The sequence below is a fragment of the Copidosoma floridanum genome, unplaced genomic scaffold (assembly GCF_036245765.1).
Source record: "Copidosoma floridanum isolate Cflo_tuat_1 unplaced genomic scaffold, Cflo_Japanese_pri ptg000006l, whole genome shotgun sequence".
Lineage (NCBI taxonomy): Eukaryota > Metazoa > Arthropoda > Insecta > Hymenoptera > Encyrtidae > Copidosoma > Copidosoma floridanum.
Window position 1 is genome coordinate 26696502 of NW_028321883.1, and position 7374 is coordinate 26703875.

Sequence of the window (7374 nt, forward strand, 5' to 3'; positions counted from 1 at the left end):
TGCCGCACGCACACCGTTATACATTTCGGCCGGCAGCAGCGGTGTCTTTTGGCTATCTTTCGCGGGTAACAGCGTTTTTACTCCCCGTGTACCACTACACACTCTGCCCTCGTTGTATATTTTATTGCGCGGCACAAAATTGAAAATAAAAAAAAAATAAATAAATAAAATAAAGTCTCAGCGGGAGTGTGTTTGCATGTGTAATATACCCGGAGCAGTGCGACCGCGGTTGCGAAACGAGAGTGTAGATGACGTATAATTACGGTGTAAAAAAGTATATCGAGATCGTTGGCGGGTCATATTGTTGGAGCGCAATAAATGTGGTGGGGGGGGGGGAGTAGGAGGGGGAAAGTGTACGTTATGCGCTTTCGCGCTTCGATTTACTTCTTTTTTCGGAGAGAGTTATCGAGCCGCGGCGCGGGTTCTGAAAGAGAGGGAGATACCATTGGATTTCATTAGCTGTTTGCGAAATTTACGGGGAATATGAGGAAGAGTAAGAGAATATTTAAGTGTTTTTATTTAAATTTTGATAAGAGGAGGGGAGACGACGATGTTTATGAGGCTCGAGGAGTCGTATGATTTTTTGAAAAGTTGCGCGATTGGGAAAGTAATTATTGATTCCAGTGTGGGGGGGACCTACGGGTGGTGACATTAATACCAAAATCAACATTCAATACGTTTTAATCGAGGACGGGTGTGTATCCGTCGATATAGTCAAAGGCTGGCGTCACAAAGAATTCAACTGAATCACAACAGGTGCATTGATTGTGGAATAAAATATTACTAAGTAAATAGGCCTTAATCTAATTCACTGGTACAGCAGAGTAGATGTACAGAAATACAATGCTGCTGTTGCATGTTGAAAGTTAAAAGAAAGAGGTTGTTTAAAAAAATATTCATATACAAGGAGGGCTGGAAAACCTAGTGTCAACACCGATGTAAAAGATATTCTGATGTTGCTTATGAAAAGGGTCAAAAAGTGTATTTTGTGATATCCATTATTCAATACACTATTTTTTACTTCATGATTATTTGGTCACTATAAATTAGGAACAGGTTTCAATGTCACACCTGTACTACTAAGAGGAGAGGCGAACCCCCAAAATCACAAGATCTACTCTTTATACCATCCACGTACTTGCACGAACACACGATGGAAATGGAATTTTTCGAAGTCATATATTGTAAAACTATGCCTGCCGATTTTGAAACCAATGTATACAAGTTAAAAAAGATCGTCCGGCCGATGTTATGCGTATACGTCAAACTGCCGAGCCAACAGCATTAAAAGAGTCGAATATATATATTTTTAATTTCGCGCAGAAAGTAAGTGGGAGAGAGAGTGAGCACACCCGTATACGTACATTTTACGAGGCGTCGGGAGCTCTGTTTTTCTCTCTTTTTTTTTTTTTTATGCATCCAGATGAGACTTCACACGTACACATCGGGAACAATTATTGCCCCGGCGCGTGTAATTTCACCCGGGCGAGCCGCACGCAATCCTCGTTTCGTACGGTAAAAAATGACAGGCCCGCGAGAAGCCGTCTTTTTTTTTATTTTTGTTCACTTTGCCCGGCGGTACACTCGATACGCGCCATCGAGGAAGGAGAGCGTCGCGCGCCGATTAAGGCATTTTCGGGGACTTTATTGTACAAGCCCTGCACTGGGGGCACAGATAACAAAGTGGAAACGAGGCCACATGCGACCGGTGCGACGCGTATTTTTTTTTTTTTTTTTTTTTTCGACCCACCTACATAATATAATGTATATGTACGCATCACACCTGAGACATACCGAGTTGGGTGTACGTTGGGCGTGGGCGTACATTACAATGCACAGGTCCTTCGATCACATACCCAGGAAGACAGCTGCAGGTGATGGGAGAGAAGAAGCGCTCGTATACTCTTGGGTAAACACACCAGGAAGACGAAGAAGAAGCACATACAGAGAGAGGCCGACGTAAGAAGGTCAAGAGCAAAAAAAAGGGGGGGGAGAAGGAACACTTGCGGGCGCGTTACATTGATCGAGAGCGAATAAAATAAAGTTTAAGAGAGGCGTGGTGGTGTTACTTGTGGCGCGAGAGAGCGTGGGAGCGTATACGTGTATACACACCACATATCTCTCTTTCTCTCCATCTTCTTCTCGTATTGTATCGATGACCTACTTGTCTTTCAACTCTGACACATATTTCATGTAAACCGTTGATATCGATCGCATATGTGTGTCCACGATCTAAAGCCGATAAATATAAATATCCTCGCGTGGATTTTTATTACTTACGGAGCAAACTCGCGTTAAACGTGACTCGTCCTCTATAGAGGCGTTTTCGACTACGTTACAAGTGTAGACTAGCTGATATTAAAAAAAAAAAAAAAAAACTTTGTTCCGCATCGTGAAATTATTATAAACAAGCAAAGGAACGTACATCAAACCAACAGAGCCCCCATGCGAGAGGGGGATGAAAATAAAAAAACCGCCAATTTCTCTAATAACAACGCAAGGCTACCAAGGGGCGCATATCGCTCATCGGAAAATCCTAACTCGCTCTCCGAACAACAACAACAACGAGAGGAGGGCCCCAGTATCACGCTGTACCAGCAGCAATTACTATATACACACACCCCTCATCTCCACAGAAGCAGAGAGAGAGAGAGAGAGAGAGAGCCCCCGGAGGTAATAATCGCACTCTCGACTCGCGTTTCGCTGCCGCCAAATGAAAGAGGAAGCGCGTATGTATATACGTATAGACTATATGCACGTATCAGCGAGGAGGAGGACGTGTACAGATAACCTGTTGCGCTCATCGCTGGCAAATAGTAGCAGCGCCCGCTGGCTATCCGTGTGCACGATTAGGTATAACTTATATGTGTGTATATATGTATACACCTACCAAGGGGCTATGGTTTCCCGGTGATAGATGAGGTCGCGGGTCGGCGGCTGGTAACCAGCGGCGGAGGTGGTTGGCGCGGCAAAAGTGCGATTTTAGCCGAGGGACATTGCATCGGCGCGTGGCGGGAACAACTTTCGCGCTTCCCATGCGTTTTTATCATTTTTATCGATGTCGAATAAATTCGCCGTTTGACTTTAATTTCGATCGATATCTGCGAGATATCACGTGTACGCGGCAATTATCGCAAATCAATGTGGAAGTAAAAAAATCCACCCGGAGAGCATTACCTCTCAATTTGAGAAATTGTAGTTATTAAGGCTCCCGGTGTATAATTGCCGGTGTTCAGTATTCCGGTGATTATCGCGAAACGAGAGTGCGCGCGCGAGTATGTGTACGTATATCCCCCGGTCGAAAATTGTCAATCCTCCTTTTGATGCGCGGAGGTTGCGTCGATCGTAAATTTTTTCAATTGCCGGGTCGTGGTCGGAGATATTGTTTATGGAACGAAAGATCGAGCGTCATCGGTAAACAGCCGAAAGTGAATTGATACATCGATGTTGATGGATTTTTTGGGGGAAAAATGACGGTTAGGACGAATCGGTGACCATTAAAGTTGGATGAGGCATGATTTTCAAGAGTAAACCACCCCTTGATTGAGGCTCATTTTTTTATTTTATTTTTTTTTCATTATCATTCAATATTTTTAACAAAAAACCGTACTTTACGGCAAATGATCAAAGAAGTTGAAAGAAGAGACACCCGAGCTAAAAGTGCCATGGAAAGAAGTCAAAGTAAAAATGGACAGACGCAGTCGGGACTTCTTACATCTTAAAATGGAGAAAACAAATTGAATAAACAGGGCACTGACTTTTATCTTACCACCCTCTTTATTTACATCCCTGCCCGACTAAGAGACGTCTCTCATTCTATTTCATAAATGTACACACCTTTACTTAAATAAAAGCTGAAAAAAAATATGCACAGGTTGAACCTGTTAAAAAGATGGGACGGCATCCAAACACCATTAAATCACAATTGCAGCTCGTGTTCTTATTTCGCACCTTGAGGCACGTACTTTGCCAATATCGTTAAAATTACGAGCTAGAAGGCACAGTACAATGAATATGTATGATAAAACACATAATTAAGATGTAGATAAAAAAAAGAAAAAAAAAAAGTGAGGTGCTCCCGATACGTTATCAACGTCAGCTCTTTCTTATAAACAAACACCGTTGCCATAACTTTTGTCGCTCACCTCCATCAATCCATCGGGTTAATTACCCATAAACGATTCGACGCCCATCATATAATAGAGAGCAATCTCAAAAAACAACCCAAGTGACTCGAGAGAGGGAGCGTATACAAAAAAAGAAAAAAAAGAAAAAAAATTGGAAGAAAAAGAGAGGACCTCCCTATCCTCGCCGAGATAACATCCATAATCTCGAGAGTGATCTTATCTGTTGATTTATGAATCTTGCCGGACACACACATACGCCCAGGCAAAAGAGCTGTAGGTACGTATATATGTACATGGAGATGAGGCACAGCGAATATCGCAGCCTGTACACGACGATGACGACGAGGATATTCACGAGAAGAGGCAGAAGAAAGGGAGGGACAATTTGTTGCGTGTCCCCTTAAGCGTGGGAGAACGAAAATTTCGCGTGCCCCCCCCCCCCCGCGCTCGCGAGGAGCTGGAAGAGCCGTAACGGGGCCTCGCCGAGGATTAATCGAGGAGTCTTTGGCTAATAGACACCACGTCCGATTAATAATCCTTTTTATAGCTCCCCCGGGTTTTCAGGGGTTTTGGGTTTCTGGTGTTTTTTAGGGAACCCACCACCACCGCTATTTGGATGGAAATTTTTTAATTAAAACCGCTCAAACAGAGGAGTACATTCACGAAATTCCTATGTAAGGCCCAGTGAGAATGAACGGCTTCTAATTCCCGCGAACCCTTTCAATTACAGCCCAAGAGAGATCATCCCCGATAGTACGCGCTTGCGTGCACCGCGTGCGAAACCACATCTGCTGGGTCCCCCTCTCTCTCCGTTTTGCCTAAAAGACCACGGGAGAAAAAAATACGCGTATACCTCTACACGTGTGCGTATGCGCACTGTTGGGAATTTTTTTTTTTTCTTTTTCTTTTTTTTTCTTCCCCAAGCACCATCAGCACCTTAAAATAAACCAAAGTAAAATACGTGCCCTTGCAAAGATATACAGAAGAGTCCCCTCGGCCTCCCCCTCGGAGGGTTAATCCGGTGTAATCAATTTCGTCCTAATTGGGGATTATGCGGAGGCCCCGCGTTAATAGATTAATTTATTAGGCGAAAGCCCTCAAAGGGACCGCCGTGGACAGCCGCAGCTACGTGGCACTTAAGTATACATACATATACATCGTTAAGACGCTGCGATTCCTTGGAGTCGGTGCGCGGCGGCGATTTTAATACCACACCGGCTGCCGAGATATCGCGATATCGGCAAGCTTTTGCCCTCCCCTGCCCCGCTCGCTTGATTAATCGGTACTGTTTTTTGTTTTCGGCTCGCCACTCGACAGAGGCGACGACGCGCGTAGGAAGACCTTTTTTTTTCCTGCCGCGTATACGCGGTACACCATACACCTACCGATACACTTTTGGTATAAATTAATTGTTCGCGAGCGTAGCTGATAGTATATTACACGTGCTGCCCAAGCAAGACGCTGCGATTTATCTTTTCCCGTGAGCCGTAGATTGTTGGGCTTTATTGGCGCGATACCGATATCGGCGTAATATACCGATCTTCGATGGCCGATAGACTCTCGAAACAACTGCATCCGGGGCTTCTGTTCGATAAATTATCGATTGCGATGTTGCCGGTGTAGCCGATCGGTAAGATTCTCGGTGATTCGCATTTAATGTGCTTTTTGACGCAATATTCTCACTTTGGCTTATAAAATTGAAGGCAAGCGATCTCTCGAAAAAAAAGGCTCATCGCTCTCCCCCCGTAAAGAGCCTCGTGCATCCGCGGAGGAGCTGGAGGGCCAATTTGCAAACACGCAGCGCCAAAGTTTAGTTTTATCTCTCGGTACGAGCCGTGAAATTGGGCCCCGATGCCGGCATCTCCATTAATCCGGTGGCTGGGCGTGTCATTAACGCCGAATAACGAAGCGATATTACGTTTTCTGCGGTCGCTGCTTGCCTCGCTCCCGAGCGCGCGTGCCTAGCTCCGAAATAACGGGTTAGCCTCTCTTCTTTATTCCCTACATCTCCCTCTTCGTCTGTGCCGCGGTTATCTTCTTCTCTTCCGTTCCCCATGTGTGTACACGCGTGTATAACTATATCATGTGTGTTCGCGAGGTGTGGGTATAGTATATATATAATATCTCATGGTCGAGAGCTGATGCTCGCCCCCTCGTCTTCCTTTTTTGTTCTGCGCTGCTTTCGCGGAAATATATAAATATGCACGCGATTACAACGCCACGCACCCTACAGTGCGGGGAAAATCAACGCAGCGTTGCATTCATTTTCTTTTTTTTTTTTTTTTTTTTTTTTTTTTTCCTTGGTAAATCATTGGAAAGTCGAGGTATCTTGCATAAAGTAACATTTTTACAACATCTACATGATTGAAGCGAAAAGAAAAAGAAAATTCTAAAAAAATGTCACAGGTCACCACCCAGATGTTTCGAATTCTTTCGACCGTATCCGTTAACGTCAGGTCTCACTGGTGAGTACGACTGTTCAAAGTTGTGTCAGCTTCAGTTTCGATCCCCCTCGATAAAAGTTACGGTAGGTCTTCTATACGTGCCTTACCACCAAAGCTACGCTGGCCGACGGAAAAAGGAGACAAATACACGCATGTTCAAAGCATTGTGACAAAAAGTAAAATGCTCTCTTTGACAATCATACACGCAAGATCTTTCAGGAGAGAGGGAGGGGGGGGGGTTTGTTTTTCGACAAGCAAAGTTTAGAGAAGAACAGAAAAAAAAAAAAAAAAAAAAAAGAGCTTGATGAATCGTCCGAAGGGGCTTAATAAGCTTTTCAATGAGTGCCCGCGCGTCATAAATTCATGCGTTTCCTCGGTCCCGATCCCACGATCTTCAAGCGCGTGGGCGACGACGACTCGATTCAATTCGACGTAATTATACGCGCGCACCGCGTGGCACAATGGACCACTTTCTTTGGATTAAAAAAACCCCTAATAGACGAGCCCGACGACAAACGAGTTGATTTATCGTGTGGTGTGTCGCTTGTTGTTTTCCACTGGTATATACACGCACAATGTAACCATTTTTTATCACTTTGGGCTCGAGTGTAAATCAAGCGAGTTCAACAAAATCTCCGCTCTCCTCGCACTTGCAGCGACAGTCTCATGGGCTATCCCGAAGGAGACGGCCTCGCGTTTCGAATTTTTCATAGGTACGCGAGAGAGGTGCTCATTGAATTCGCGGGGCCCGCACTACGAGGGTCGTTCATCATTTTCGCCGAGCGCAAAGTAGAAAGAAGATC

The 7374-nt window shown here is 44.7% G+C and overlaps 1 pseudogene; it reads right to left on the bottom strand.

Moving 5' to 3' along the window:
- Positions 1-515: 515 nt before the first annotated feature.
- On the bottom strand, positions 516-2391 carry LOC149375618 (uncharacterized; annotated as a pseudogene).
- Positions 2392-7374: the final 4983 nt, after the last annotated feature.